The sequence below is a fragment of the Salmo salar genome, chromosome 20, assembly GCF_965601325.2.
Source record: "Salmo salar chromosome 20, fSalSal1, whole genome shotgun sequence".
NCBI classification, from domain to species: Eukaryota; Metazoa; Chordata; class Actinopteri; order Salmoniformes; family Salmonidae; genus Salmo; species Salmo salar.
Window position 1 is genome coordinate 50,392,419 of NC_138310.1, and position 15,371 is coordinate 50,407,789.

At 42.5% G+C, this 15,371-nt stretch overlaps 1 protein-coding gene across 1 annotated transcript in view; it reads left to right on the top strand.

Moving 5' to 3' along the window:
* Positions 1-517: 517 nt before the first annotated feature.
* The window catches only part of LOC106580728 (leucine-rich repeat and fibronectin type III domain-containing protein 1-like protein), a 135,552-nt gene continuing 120,698 nt past the window's right edge, over positions 518-15,371 (top strand). Inside the window, exon 1 of the mRNA XM_014162071.3 lies at positions 518-1,634. The gene's annotated coding sequence lies outside the window, so the exon portion shown is untranslated. The remainder of the gene's footprint in view (positions 1,635-15,371) is intronic.

Genomic DNA, 15,371 nt, shown 5'->3' on the forward strand with positions numbered 1-15,371 from the left:
ATAAAATATCTGAGGAGTATTTCTATCTGCACATATTTGGTCTTGAGCACTGCATTAGTCCATGATTACGCTACTTTCTGCAACTTTATTCACTAAATCCTGCACCTTGGAAATAATGTAGCCTCCTGTGCCAACCTCTCCTGGGTGAGACATGATACCCTTTGCCAGGCCTATAAATAGAATAATGCAATAATTAAATATTACAGACTTAATGTAATGGTATTAATAACAATTAGAGATATATGTTGACAGTGATATAGCCTGGGCCTAATCATCAGAATCAAGTCTTATTGAGGGCCTACAAGGACCAAGGAAACATCATGATTTAAAATAATAAGGGACTGGGATCATTATTAGGCTACACATTAAAAAGCTGAATGTATTGCATTTAAATGCACAAGTGCATAGCTCATTTAAATTCACAAGTGCATAGCCACCAGTGAGTGCATCACTCCCTCCCTCCCGTGCACAGCTCCGTTTCCCTCCCTCTCTGCATCTGATGTTTTAGTGAAACCTATTACATGACATTCCCAATGCAACCTCTTTTAACTAAATTCAAGGTTTTCAGATGAAGACATGGAGGTGGATAAGATGAGTTTCTCTCTGCAAGCTACTTACTTGGTCAGAAAGTAGGCCTACAGAGAGCGACGCGGAAAATACTCGCTGGAGGGATTGAGGAAGAGGGACATCGGACTGGGCGTGCCGCTGCAAGTCCCGAGCTGAGATTGCATCTCACCCCACCCGCTCGCTCACCTAGGGGTGATCCACAGAAGCCATCCGGGCGAATTGTCGAGTAAATCATTCAACGTCGTTTGTCATTCGCCCAATAACCTCATTGAGACGTATATCAAGCGAGAGCTCTGTAATTCCTTGATAAAGGATACTCCTTCACTTGATAGGCTATTGTTTTATTTTAAATAGATGGATAAAAAAAATGATAGGTTTGTAGGAGGTTGTAGGAACCCAGCTATGGATTTTGGAGCAACACTGGACACGCCTGCACCTTGTATTGTGGACAAAGTTAAAGGTTACTGCATAATCTTTCTCCAAAATGCACGAGTGATTGTTTTTGGATAAACGTACCGTCTGTCTCAATTCACTGGAGTGTGTTTCTAACAATTGTATGATTTCTTGGATATTTTGGGGAACGGAAAACATCACGTTTCAAAAGAACGTCGTGCCAGGGACCATTGGATAAATGTGATCAGCATGTTATTCAAGGACATTGTGCATTGCAACAGAGGTGGGAAGAGGCATTGCTACCCAGCACAGATGAAACCGAAGAGATTGACTAAAACCACCTTATAATAGTAGCTTTCCAGTATTTCAATGATAGATTTGTTATTCCTGTGTGTTTTCCAGTGAGTGTTTGCTATACCTGTGACCGTTGGCGGTACCTGAAGCTTGTCTCCTGTCTGGGTGTGCGTCTTTTCGCGCTCAGACATTTCCCTTCGCTGCCCGACTGGCGTTGCTATAGAGCAACCCTCCGCCGCCTCAGTTTCACCCTGGGCAAGAGCGGATCCCTCTGTGTGAGGACAGAAGCGCAAAGTTGGACGCTGATCGCCAGGCACCGTGCGTTCGACAGCGGGATCTTTCGACTTTGAGGGACCGGAGAGAGGGCTCAAACCAAAAAGGTAGGCTAATTGATCATGCATTAATCATATTTAAAATGTGTTCGAAAATTAAACGTCGGTTTCTGCCACTTGGGATGCAATTTCGCATGAGAACAGCCCTCCCTGAACGTTGCTGCATTTTTATTAGTTGAAGAATTACCGACATTACCGACATGCCCTACCGATAATAGCCTGCAACGCCATCGTTGTGCCAACATATGCAATCTAAAATTTGACATTCATTTGATTAAATATAGCCGATTTGTGCACGAATGAGAATGTTTTCCATTCTAACCAATAATGCATTAGTATGTTAATGTGTGTTTTGTATAGCATATTTACGTTATCAATGCAACATATTTCATGCAGTGTCTCAATGATGTACAAAATAGAGTAACACTAAAACATGTTTAGGCCTAATTGGTGTCATTTACGAAATTTGTGCTTGGTGGTTGCCAGAGCTGCCTGCAATTCTGACCGCACTGGAATGCGTTGGCTCTGTTGGATTGAGAACACATTTTAGGGATATTTAATTTGCTTCTGTGTCATCAACATTCTTGCAGTGAATAGCTTCTATAGTCCTGTACAATACTGCTTAGGGGCGAAAGAAACAGCAAGGAATGTGGTTGGTAAGGCTACGCTGAAATCAGAACTAGCACTGTTTACCGCTGGCCGAAGTGGCTGGGTAATACTTTTCAGCTCCATGGACAGCTCTCTAAACGTTAACATTGAATTCACTAGACGGATTGGCTGTATGTACGGACTCTCAACACAATGGAGAGCTCCCGGAACGGTATCCTTGAAACTTCACGGTTTTGAGAGCTGGAGGGCGCTGATATAATGTATTTTACGCTGCATCATGATCAAATGAACAGTCATTAGTATATTCGTTATCTGCTGCATAAACTAACAAGAGATAATAGATAGCAGTGATTCGGGCGAAGTGTGTGCAACGATAACGGTCATATGGAACATTACAAGGTGCTTTACTTTATATCACTTCACACCCACACACTTACTCTCACAGAGACGGCCTCACACACAGACACAAAGCCACTCAGCACCTAGCCTACATACTCTCATGTACGACATGTAGTGAGTATGCTTCTATCTAGGCTACAATGTCATTAAAACACAGCTAAATCGGCAATCTTCACGCATCATCGATTAGGGCGTCATTCGATTTGAAGGTCAAATCTGACACAAATCTGATAGCCTCTCTGAAATATGACGTGTGTCTAACGTGCACTAATTAGCATTTTGGTCTGCATTGTGACAGCCTTGCCTCTAGGCCAGCGAGCACCTGCGGTGGCCTATTCTAGTGCCAAATATGGATGGGTTTGTATGTGGCATAGATGATGACTATTGGTGAACTGAATATGAAAGGCTACCAATAATATTCAGACCCTGTAGACTAATAGACAAGATAGGCCTATAATAAAACAATTAAATGTATTTTTTTTCATTCATATGGTCTATGATTTCATTTTGGCCTAATTTGTACAATCTGCAGGTTTCATTGTAAACCTCATAAAAAGCCCAGATGCCTATTTTGACCAGTCAATAGCTGCAGGCCGCTTTTTGCTGCCTGGTGTTAGTGTTTGTGCCTCCTTGGGGAGGGACTGAACTGTGTGTGTGTGTGTGCGTGTGTTTTTTTGTGTGTGTTTGTTTGTGTGTTTGTTTGTTTCAGTCTAGGTTATTGTTTATGTATTGCTGTAGCTCAGAAAAAACATGTTGACACATTTCTAGCAGTGTGTGTGTGGTGTGTGTGTGTGTGTGTGTGTGTGTGTGTGCACATGTTTGCGTGTGCATGTGTGTTTGTTCGTGTGCTTGTATGTGTGTCTGTGTGTGTGTGTGTGTGTGTGTGTGTGTGTGTGTGTGTGTGTGTGTGTGTGTGTGTGTGTGTGTGTGTGTGTGTGTGTGTGTGTGTGTGTGTGTGTGTGTGTGTGTGTGTGTTCCAACCCGTAGCCCATGGGTGGGATTAGGTGGACATGGCTGGTGCCAACCAAAATGCATTTGTACCTGGCTACTTCAGGCTGTCTGGTGTTCTGTGCCTTGCCCAGAGCGGGCTCTCTGTCAGTAGGGTGAGAATTAGAACAGAGTAGCCCATTATGGTGGAATAGACATTCTGAGGCGTACGGATCTGCTCTCTCTTCGTTCCCTCCCCAGTCAAGACCACACCTCCCCAGTCCAACTCAACAACGGTTCATGCCCTTGACTATCCCACAGTGTGATAAGTGAGAGCTGTGCAGTCCTGTTGTGTCTGTTAACATTTGAGGCAGCTGTGAAGTTGGAGTCAGTGAGAAGGTAGGGACCTAACAGGGCCATAGTCTTGCTCTTTTGTGAGGCAGATCAGGTTATAATGGATTAGCTTCACTGTTACAGCCTGCTTTGATCCATAGAGTCTGGCATCCAGCAAGCTGTCAAACACAATACACACGCAGCGATAGCTCAAGGGAGATTCTCCCAGCCTTCCCTTCATTCCGTCAAAGCTGAAGACTAGGCACATGTTAAATAACTGGTCGGAACTACCCCACATGGAAATAAACCTGAAATAGCCACACTCACTAGTTTCAGTCTCCTCCCTGCTTTCAGGGTTTGTAAATGTCGCCCTCTGATTCAACTTCTGTAAAGAGTGTCCCCATGCTGGGGCACTATCCAGATTTTAAATGGGGAATTGCAAGGGGAGAAAATGGATAGATTGCATACTGTTACTACCATCATTGCTCTATAAGGCATCATTGGGGAAAATGTCTAAGTCTTTGAGCGAGACCGTGGATAAATGGCACCCCAATTATCTTGATCACCGTTGTATGAACAGTGGGATGGTTGCTGTCAGCATTAAGATAAAAATAGACTCTGTGTGAACCGCAAATCTACAGCATTGCGGCTGTAGCCTATACTGTACTGTTGTAATTGGCTAGGGTTTCTTTTTTCATTGTTTTGGGCCAGTGTAATCCTCTTTTGGGACTGTTAAAGAGGAAATGTACGGGCCCCACTCAGTAGCCTAGTCGGGTTGATGAACTCTTATGGTTTTTGTTCAGTGCGTCTTCAGATGTGGGCAGAACTCATGCAGAAAGGGTGGCATTTCCCATCCGCAATAGGCATGAAATGAATGCGTAAACCAAACTCAATGGGGTGGCACCAGATAGGTGCAGTGAAATGTGTTGTTTTACAGCTATAGTAGTACAGCGCCCCTGGAGCAAATTAGGGTTAAGTGCCTTGCTCAAGGGCACATCAACAGATTTTCACTTTTTCAGCTCAGGTATTCAAACCAGGGACCTTTCCATTATTGGCCCTACACACTAACCGCTAGGCTAACTGTTGATATATAAAAACTATGCATGCATAAATGTGAGTTAATTAACTAGTGTGTAGGTTAAATTTGCTGGAATTACCAATGCAGATGGGAAAAGAGTTTCTGTATCATTGTTTGTTCACTATATTTATTTTTGCCTCATGATTGGTTAGAGTGGTGCCCTGCAATTGCTTAATGGAAATAAATGATATAACACATGTGTAATGAAATTATACAGTATGTATAATGTTTTGTTTTCAAACAAAGGCTTACTCTCAGATATTCAGGATGTCCTTGAGTATGGTATAACTTTTGGATTAGTTGAACTGGCTGTTCATCAGGTCTACAATCATATGTCCCTCTGTGTGAATTAAGGTGTGTGGCCATCACCACCACAGCTTTGGTCCTAATCCCCTTTTGATGACGGTTTGATCCACATGCAGTGAGGCCTTGCTAGCCCTTCTCAGTGAGCTGGCAGGCCCTCAATACCTCCTCAGGGCTGCTGGCTGTTCTGTTGTGATCTAGCTGCCCACTGACCCTCAGTAGTCTCCTCCACTATTGATCCCACCCTCACTCCTACTGAGTATGGCTGCCAAGCCCAGCCATCGGTTTCACCTCGACCATCCTCCTTCTCTCTTTCCTTCTCTCTTTCCCCTTAATGTACAATATTGGAGAGGTTGGAGCATTTGGTCATAACTTAAACAAACAGCTAGTTATAAAGGCTTTAGAGAGCATTACTCATGACATATTCTTCACAAATAATGTATGCTTGTCTTGCTGTATAAAATGTTATATAGCAGCTCCTGCTCCAAAACCTTTATGAATACAGTAGTTGTTTGTTTAAAGTGGGACTGAGTTTTTTTTTTAACACTAAGCTCTAAGCTTCAATGTGCACACATACCCATACTCTCCCGTTGAGTGGGTTACGACCCACATTAGTCAGTGTCTGGAGCCGACAAGCTTAGTTTTATGCATTCTGAAATAGGCCATGGTTGACATCATTACAGAAAAGAATGTTGTTGCATCCATTACACAGGTGTGCGGTAATGATATGAGCTGGCAACAGTGAAAGTACTCAGTAAATATGTTGTTGTTCTAAAGATGAATGCAATGATGGGTCGGTCACCCCTGGTTAAAGGAGATTCTCGATGGCAAGAAATCAAAACAATAACACCATCATTGCTGACATTGTACATCAGCGAGTAATCAGCGAGGAGACAAGACACTGGGTGTGGAAGAGAGGTCATGATTACCTTTTCCTCCAGCTCGTAAATCACAACAGCGGGCACTACCCTCCAGATCATATTTCCACCAGAGGCAATAGAGGTGTCTAAGATCTGCCGAGGGGAGATTAATGTGGAGGATAATACTCTCTTGAGCTGTCTGCCTTTATTGCTGGCTAACAGCCTCGTTATCCATTAGAAATTACTCAGAAATAGTACATGGAAATACATAGATTGTTAAGTCCCTACTGGTTGGTTGATGAAAGGTTGATATGCAGTTCAATCTAAACTGCTTTCGTCTTCTTTTGTGACCGCGCGCTTAGTTGAACGAGGATCAATGCGAAATCAAAAATGTGTAATGTGTGAGATAATCTTTTACCAATGTGTCTACTTGACAATGCATGTACAATAAGCAATAAGCATTCCTCTCGCGTGCTTCCTCGGTCAACCATTTTCTAAGGTGCACTTAGTCCAACGCTGCTTGGTTCTCCATGCTCCATCCTCCCACTTAGAGCCAGGTCAACGGTAGACAAAACAAATGGTTGCCAGGGACAAGGTAAGGCCGTCCCTGCGATGTCACTCAGTGTCGGCCTAGTGGGAGGATGATGGGACCATGATAGGGCCCTATAGACGATTGATGCTTCCCTTCTCAACCGCCGCCATCCATCAGCAGGGCTCCAGTGGCCTGGAGGTAGTCTCACTATTACGCCAAGACGTGGACAAATGGCTGCTCTGGCTAATGAACAAGAGTGCACCCCATTTTCTCCTCTCGCTTCCCCTGTGAGAGCCTGCAGGATAAAGGTCAGTGATCCTCCTCCTGACCCTCATCCCACCCCAGCAGACCATCATGGCCATGATCTCCAAGGATACCAGTTAGACCCACTAACACAGACTAGTCTAGACTATAGCCGCAGGTGCAATATACAGATCCTTAACGCTGCAGTATAGTGCCGGCCTATGGCACAAGCTAGGCAAATTGACTCCTTTTTCAATCAATGGCTTTCATCAATATGTAGCTATGAAATTGGAGAGGTACTGCATCCATTGTGGACAGTAGAGGAGCACTGTGGTACCCTGCATTGTTTAATCCCCATTATACCTCATCACAGTGTTTTCTTATGTGGAATATGTTTGCTTTGACTGTTTGGAAACATGGCCAGGATTTATTGTGCAATCAAATTTGTTCTCAGACTAATAGAACAGGAATGTGTGTCCCATGTGAGGGGAGTGCACACCTACAGTAGCCATACCTGCCTCTACATACTTTACAGTGCATTCGGAACGTATTCATACCCCTTGACCTTTTCCACATTTTGTTACGTTACCTTATTTTAAAATGTATTCAAATAAAAAAAAATCTCACCAATCTACACACAATACCCCATAATGACAAAGCAAACCTGATTGGAGTCCACCTGTGGTAAATTCAATTTATTGGACATGATTTGGAAAGGCAAACACCTGTATAAATCAGGTCCCACAATTGACAGTGCATGTCAAAGCAAAAACCAAGCCATGAGGTCGAAGGAATTGTCCGTAGAGCTCCGAGACAGGATTGTGTCGAGGCACAAATCTGAGGAAGGGTACCAAACAATGTCTTCAGAATTGAAGGTCCCCAAGAACACAGTGGCCTCCATCACTCTTAAATGGAAGAATTTGGAACCACCAAGACTCTTCCTAGAGCTGACGTACGGCCAAACTGAGCAATCGGGGAAGAAGGGCCTTGGTCAGAGAGGTGACCGATTGTCACTGACAGAGGTCTAGAGTTCCTTTGTGGTGATGGAAGAACCTTCCAGAAGGACACCATCTCTGCAGCACTCCACCAATCAGGCCACCTCACTAAAAGGCACATGACAGCCCGCTTGGAGCTTTCCAAAAGGCACCTAAAGGACTCTCAGATTTTCTGGTCTGATGAATCCAAGATTGAAGTCTTTGGCCTAAATGCGAAGCATCACGTCTGTAGAAAACCTGACACCATCCCTACGGTGAAGCATGGTGGTGGCAGCATCATGCTGTGGAGATGTTTTTCAGTGGCAGGGACTGGGAGACTAGTCAGGATCGAGGGAAAGATGAACGGAGGAGAGTACAGAGAGATCCTTGATGAAAACCTGTTCCAGTGCGCTCAGGACCTCAGACTGGGGCGAAGGTTCACCTTCCAACAGGACAACGACCCTTTTTTTAAAATACATTTGCAAACTTCTTAAACCTGTTTTTGCTTTGTCATTATGGGGTATTGTGTGTAGATTGAATAGGGGGAAAAAAACGATTTCATCCATTTTAGAATAAGGCCGTAACTTTCCGAATGTACTGTATAATGGCTAAGGTCTAGAGATGAGCAGCCGAAGGCGATCACGTCCAGGTGAAGAGAGGCTTGATACTACATGAGGTTTTAATGAGCCTGTTTAATAGCACAGTGGCCCAGTCATGTAGGAGCAGACACCTGGAAAGAGAAGCAATTAGCCATGGAGCACAGCCTCATTTCAGGCAGAACAAAATATATTAGGTCTTCTAAAAACGACTGGATTATTGAATATCTCGTGTGTATGCATATGTATGTGCAGACGGATGTGTGTTTATTTGCCAACTACAGCAGCATAGCAACCAGAGATGGTTAAGTTTTTCATACTGCATTAACATTACACACTAACCCCATTGTATTGTAATGACTGGGGCATAAGCACAATTACCACTCACCCAAGGGAGCTAGCTTTCTTGCGAACGTGCCCGTCTCTGGACCACAAGGTTCTATTCACGCCTTAGATCTTGTGCTTCTCCCTCCCTTTAATGTTAGTTCCAATCACATCATTCTAGCTTTGCTTCAGAGTGCGTCATATTCTTTCTGTGTGTGTCGGAATGCAGTTTTCAATCTCATCTCGGTGACAAGGAAATGTAATGGCATATCCATTGCTCATTCGTGCTTCAATATCCAAAGGCACAATAGATTCACATAGCCTGAGATTGAGGACAGGAGAGAGAGTGACTGAGAATTCTGAGCTTCTCGCTCACATCTCAGAAACCATTAATTTTCTAAGTCACTTCGTCAACACTTTGATATGACCCGCAGCCTGTCAAGTGCTAATCACTCATTTGTGTCTCCAAGGACTGATATTGCCCCATTCTTGAGATTCTCAGATAATTTCAAATCCAAAACAAAAGGATAAAGGGTATTGGATAAAAAATTGTTTATTGCCAAAGCTCTGGGTTTTGTGGCATTAAAGCGTAAAGGAAACTTTATCCCACACCTAAAAAATGTAATCTTATTAATCTATCTAGCAGACTTGCACTACAGCCATTTCACATATAATGTGCTCACTATGAAATTATCATTGATTTAATATCTTCCATATCAATTTACTCTGCTGGCTAATTACTGTGGAGAATTTTAATACCTCTGAACAGCAGTCCAGTGAAATAATACCCAGGGTAATTAAAATCAACTTTTTACTACATCCGCTTTTTTAATTCAATAAAAAAAGAGATGAGCTGAATAGAGAGAAGCAAGCATGCACGCAAGCACACACACACCCTCTCTCTCTCTCCCTGTCTATCATTCTCTCTCTCTCACTATCTCTCTACCTCTCTCTCACTATCTCTCTAGCTCTCTCATTATCTCTCTACCTCGCTCTCACTATCTCTCTACCTCTGCCTCTCTCTCACTACCACTCTACCTCTCTCTCACTACCGCTCTACCTCTCTCTTACTATCTCTCTACCTCGCTCTCACTATCTCTCTACCTCTCTCTTTCTCACCCTCTCTCTCACAGATACGGCATATGACTTCTCCTAGCCCTATTTTTCTATTAGGGCCAAAGAGTAGTCCATGTGTCAGAGAGAACACAACATAACCAGTAGGTGTGAGCCTTGAGTCTTTGGAGTGTGAGAGCTGCATCCCTCTTGTAATTCTGCACTTGATATATTCCCAATGAAAGGGATCCTCGTTCATTTTTCATATGAGGCTCTGCAATGCATTGTGCGTTGAGTGCTTTGAGGAGAGAATAACGGTGGCTCAGCAAACTTGTTTCAACCGTTAATTGCTTCAATTGATCACCTGATCAATACCTGACGGCAAATATATTTTACTTAAAAACATCACACTCTCATTTCCCATCTCCTCCTTCCTCATCCTCTCAGCTCAGCCTTGCACTCCCATGTCACACATACACACACACACACGCACACGCACAAGCACAAGCACAGACAGACAGACAGACAGACACACACAGTTTCCTTCTCTTTCCTGAACCTTAGCACTCATTGATCAGGTGGTGGGTGGGGTAAAGCAGGCTTTTACTACCTGCAGCCTGAGTCCATCCAGAGTGGCTGTGGTGGCTGAACTCCCTGCTGAGACTGGAGTGATTAGATTGCTACTGGGCCCTGACACTGTCTGGCGCCAACCACTGTTTCCCATCATGCACTGGAACCTGAGGAAAATGGCTCCCCCTGCCCAGCAACAGCACACAGCACACAGATAGAGCTATGTAGGCCACCCTGCAAAACATTTTCAGAATAGAAGTCGGCCTGCCCTTTAGATTCAATGGAGTTGCAACTCTGGAGGAGAAATGTCTCTGCAGGTAGATATTCAGTGACCTGTTGTGGAGTAACTAACTTACTCTTGAGATCGTTGCACATGGGGAGTCGACAACACATCAATGTGGGGTGTACCAAGGCTGTGGAGACACGCAGAGGGTTCTAATAGCTCAATCAGAGTTTTCAATCAGTTGCTAGAATGAGTTACTCATGATATTTGCCATGTGTCTACTCTCACAGTTTTTTTCAATTGCTAACAAGCATCGGTCAATACTGAAGCCACTTTTTCAAAACTCTTCACACAGTCTGCATTACCGACATGCATCTTGTCCAAACAGTTAATCTCACCTCCAAAACTCACTCAGACCACCAAAACACTTCATACATGTCTCAGAATAAGCTCGTTCGACCATAACACTGGCAACAATTCTCACTCAGAAAGCGTACATTGTCACTCATCACACACTGACCTAAAAAACACTAACAACAGGGAGCATTACATAAATTATGAACTCTTTGAAGTTTGAATGATTTTTCACATAAATCAGCATTTCATTATAGAATAAGAACAACACCTTTTCACTTTATTGACTGTACTAAAATATATGTAACAAGAATGAATAAGAAATGCAGCAATTTGCTTCAATAGCCTTTATTTTTTCTATATCGTTGCATGTAGTAATTTACTAATGGAAAATAAAAAGTTGAAACAAAAAACAAATTCCTGAAATTCCAGGGCTGCAATAATAACTACAACAACAAAAACCATCAACAACATGTATAGTATAATCACTCATACTGTAGAGTACTGTGAGGGTTCTAGTTCTCATCAACATGTATAGTATAATCACTCATACTGTAGAGTACTGTGAGGGTTCTAGTTCTCATCAACATGTATAGTATAATCACTCATACTGTAGAGTACTGTGAGGGTTCTAGTTCTCATCAACATGTATAGTATAATCACTCATACTGTAGAGTACTGTGAGGGTTCTAGTTCTCATCAACATGTATAGTATAATCACTCATACTGTAGAGTACTGTGAGGGTTCTAGTTCTCATCAACATGTATAGTATAATCACTCATACTGTAGAGTACTGTGAGGGTTCTAGTTCTCATCAACATGTATAGTATAATCACTCATACTGTAGAGTACTGTGAGGGTTCTAGTTCTCATCAACATGTATAGTATAATCACTCATACTGTAGAGTACTGTGAGGGTTCTAGTTCTCATCAACATGTATAGTATAATCACTCATACTGTAGAGTACTGTGAGGGTTCTAGTTCTCATCAACATGTATAGTATAATCACTCATACTGTAGAGTACTGTGAGGGTTCTAGTTCTCATCAACATGTATAGTATAATCACTCATACTGTAGAGTACTGTGAGGGTTCTAGTTCTCATCAACATGTATAGTATAATCACTCATACTGTAGAGTACTGTGAGGGTTCTAGTTCTCATCAACATGTATAGTATAATCACTCATACTGTAGAGTACTGTGAGGGTTCTAGTTCTCATCAACATGTATAGTATAATCACTCATACTGCAGAGTACTGTGAGGGTTCTAGTTCTCATCAACATGTATAGTATAATCACTCATACTGTAGAGTACTGTGAGGGTTCTAGTTCTCATCAACATGTATAGTATAATCACTCATACTGTAGAGTACTGTGAGGGTTCTAGTTCTCATCAACATGTATAGTATAATCACTCATACTGTAGAGTACTGTGAGGGTTCTAGTTCTCATCAACATGTATAGTATAATCACTCATACTGTAGAGTACTGTGAGGGTTCTAGTTCTCATCAACATGTATAGTATAATCACTCATACTGTAGAGTACTGTGAGGGTTCTAGTTCTCATCAACATGTATAGTATAATCACTCATACTGTAGAGTACTGTGAGGGTTCTAGTTCTCATCAACATGTATAGTACAATCACTCATACTGTACAGTACTGTGAGGGTTCTAGTTCTCCCTCTCTCCTCCATTTAGCCACAAGTTCTCATCAACATCACATCTTATGTCTTCTCTGGCGATGCATCTTGGATAGTATCTTCTGGAATGTCTAATTCATCGCTGGCAGTCTTCAGGAGAAGTGTCTCCGCGCCCCGCATTCATGGCATCCAGTAAGGACATCTGGTCATGTCAATAGTGGTCATAAACCTTCCACCTCCACGCAGAGAGATACTCCTCTATGGGGTTTAGGAAGGGGGAGTACAGAGGCAGGAATAGTACTGACATCCTGGGATGTGCAGCAAACCAGTCTGTGACTGCAGCAGAGTGGTGGAATGCCACATTATCCCACACAACAACGAAGGTAGGGGAGTTTCTTGCCCCTCTCTCCTCCGCTGGCACAAGTCGAGTATGCAGGTCATCCAGAAAATAAATTAGTCTCTCTGTATTGTAGGGGCCAATGAGTGGTTTGTGTAACAGCAAACCATCATTGGACAGTGCTGCACACATTATGATGTTAGCTCCTCTCTGGCCTGGGGCATCCACGGTTGCTCTCTGTCCAATCACATTTCTTCCCCTGCGGTGTGTTTTTGCCAGGTTGAATCCAGCTTCACCCACAGAGATGTATGTATGTGCAGTTTGCCTGGCTTCCATCTCCATTACTCTCTAAAATACAGTAAATCGACAGTTTTACAGTGCTTCACATTATGCATAGCTGTGTATGTACCCTGTTTGGTTATTGATATGACGATATCGGAGAAATCTTTCACACATTTTCTGTTTCTCTCAAAGGGTACTAGGACTCTGGCAATCGTCATTGTGCTGACCATATTCACATTCCCAAAAGTGATATTGTCTGCCAGCACTCTGTCCCGAATTTCCCGCAGTTTATTGCGTTGTTGCCATTTACCATGTCAACAATGGCAATTTCCTGCGTATCTGACAATATTCTGCTTCTCTCTCCTGTGGGAGGCAACCTTTGGATCCTACTGAAAAACAGAAAACAATCAATATAATAAAAAATGTCAGTACATGTAAAAATCTGAACATACTGTATTGTACTGTAATATGTAGTTCAATTATCATTGAAGGATGCACATCTCACCTGTTGTTTTGCCGGAAAATTTGTACTATTGATGCAACTGTTGAACGCTGCAGATTTGGTTGCACCCTTCAACTGGCCTCTCTCAAAGAGAGACCATGGTTTACAACATGGTCAATATTTGTGGCCCTCATCTCATCAGAGACCACTGCCCTTGGTCTTCCTCTCCTTTGTCCTCCACGCATTCTCCCTCTCCCTCCCTGCCATTCTTCTTTCCCCACCAACCGGTCTTCCTTGATCCATGTTTCCAAACTAAATCATTCCGAAGCCGTCCTCTTTTGTCTGTTTGGTAACGAGACTAAAAACAGGACACTTGGATAGGCTTTCAGCTGAAATTGCAATCAGCTGTGTTTGGAATGATTTAAATATTCTGCTGAAATGTTCTGCATGTTTCAATCTGGTTACAGCAGAAATGCACAACATTTGCCATCATTCTGTTTTGAATGTGTTATAAACAGTTTTGGAAACAGTGTGCATTTGGAAACATGTGCTGCAAATATATAGTTTTGCAGGTGATGGAGTATGAATGAGAAAAAAGTTCATGGATTTCGGAGAATGTGGTCATTGAATGCATTTTGTGTGAAAGCAATGAAAAATTATTCACAGTTTGGTCCACATACAGTTTTAACCAATGCATGTAAGTAATTGAAAATCAATGTAATTAAGTTAGTCACTACTACAGTAGGTCTCCTATGTTGGGAATATGAGTCATCCAGTATTTACATGTGTGTGTATTGCACTACATACATGACAAGTGTTCAATTTACGTTTCAGGAATCTCTCCCCTGGAGCAATACAGATGATAAGTTACTGTCAAGTTACACTCTTTACCCTGGATACATATTGTATGGTAAAACAAAATTCAACAATCTCAGGAGAAGCATATCAGGAAATACAGACGAGAGCAACATTGGCAGATACTGTATGATTCGGGGCTCAGCATGGGTAGAGCCAAGGTCAGGAAAGTACATTTTTTGTTGTCCTCCCAAGACCGCAAATTGATTTCTGTATGTCTCAACAAAATAGACGAATAGAAAGCCTGTTATAGAAAAAACTAAATGAAAGGAAAGGAAACAAAAAACAACTGCATACGTAGGAGTATGTGACACCCATTAAAAGGGAAATAACAGATTGATAATGTTTTCAGAGTAGTAAACAATTTAACATTCAATCTACCCTTGCAAATCGCTAGACTGTCTGCCAAAGATATCCTCCTTTGGTCAAGGGTTTTGTTCCATATACCCCCCAAATCCCCTCCCCACTCCTCCGTAAAAATCTATTCTTATGTACCCTCAAATGAAAAACAATCCCAGTTGCCCTCATTGTCAGGGCTACATCTCAGCTCTACATGACCCTTCACAAGGAACTGAAGAGGGAGGTTATTTGGAATAAAAACTTTGATTGCACCACCACATCCCTCTTTCTGCCTTCTCTTTCTCCCATCCCTCTTTCTCTCCACCTCCCTTTTTCGAAGGCAATTAAATCTTTCCTTAACAGCATCCTCCCCCCCTTTTCGAAAGCTTCCACTTTTGGTTCCCTTTCAAGAGGTAAATAACACATTCAATTCAGATTATAATTTTTTTCTTCATCCTCTCTTGTTTGCTTTCATTGTTCCTCATGTCAGAGCTGTCAACAATCCCAC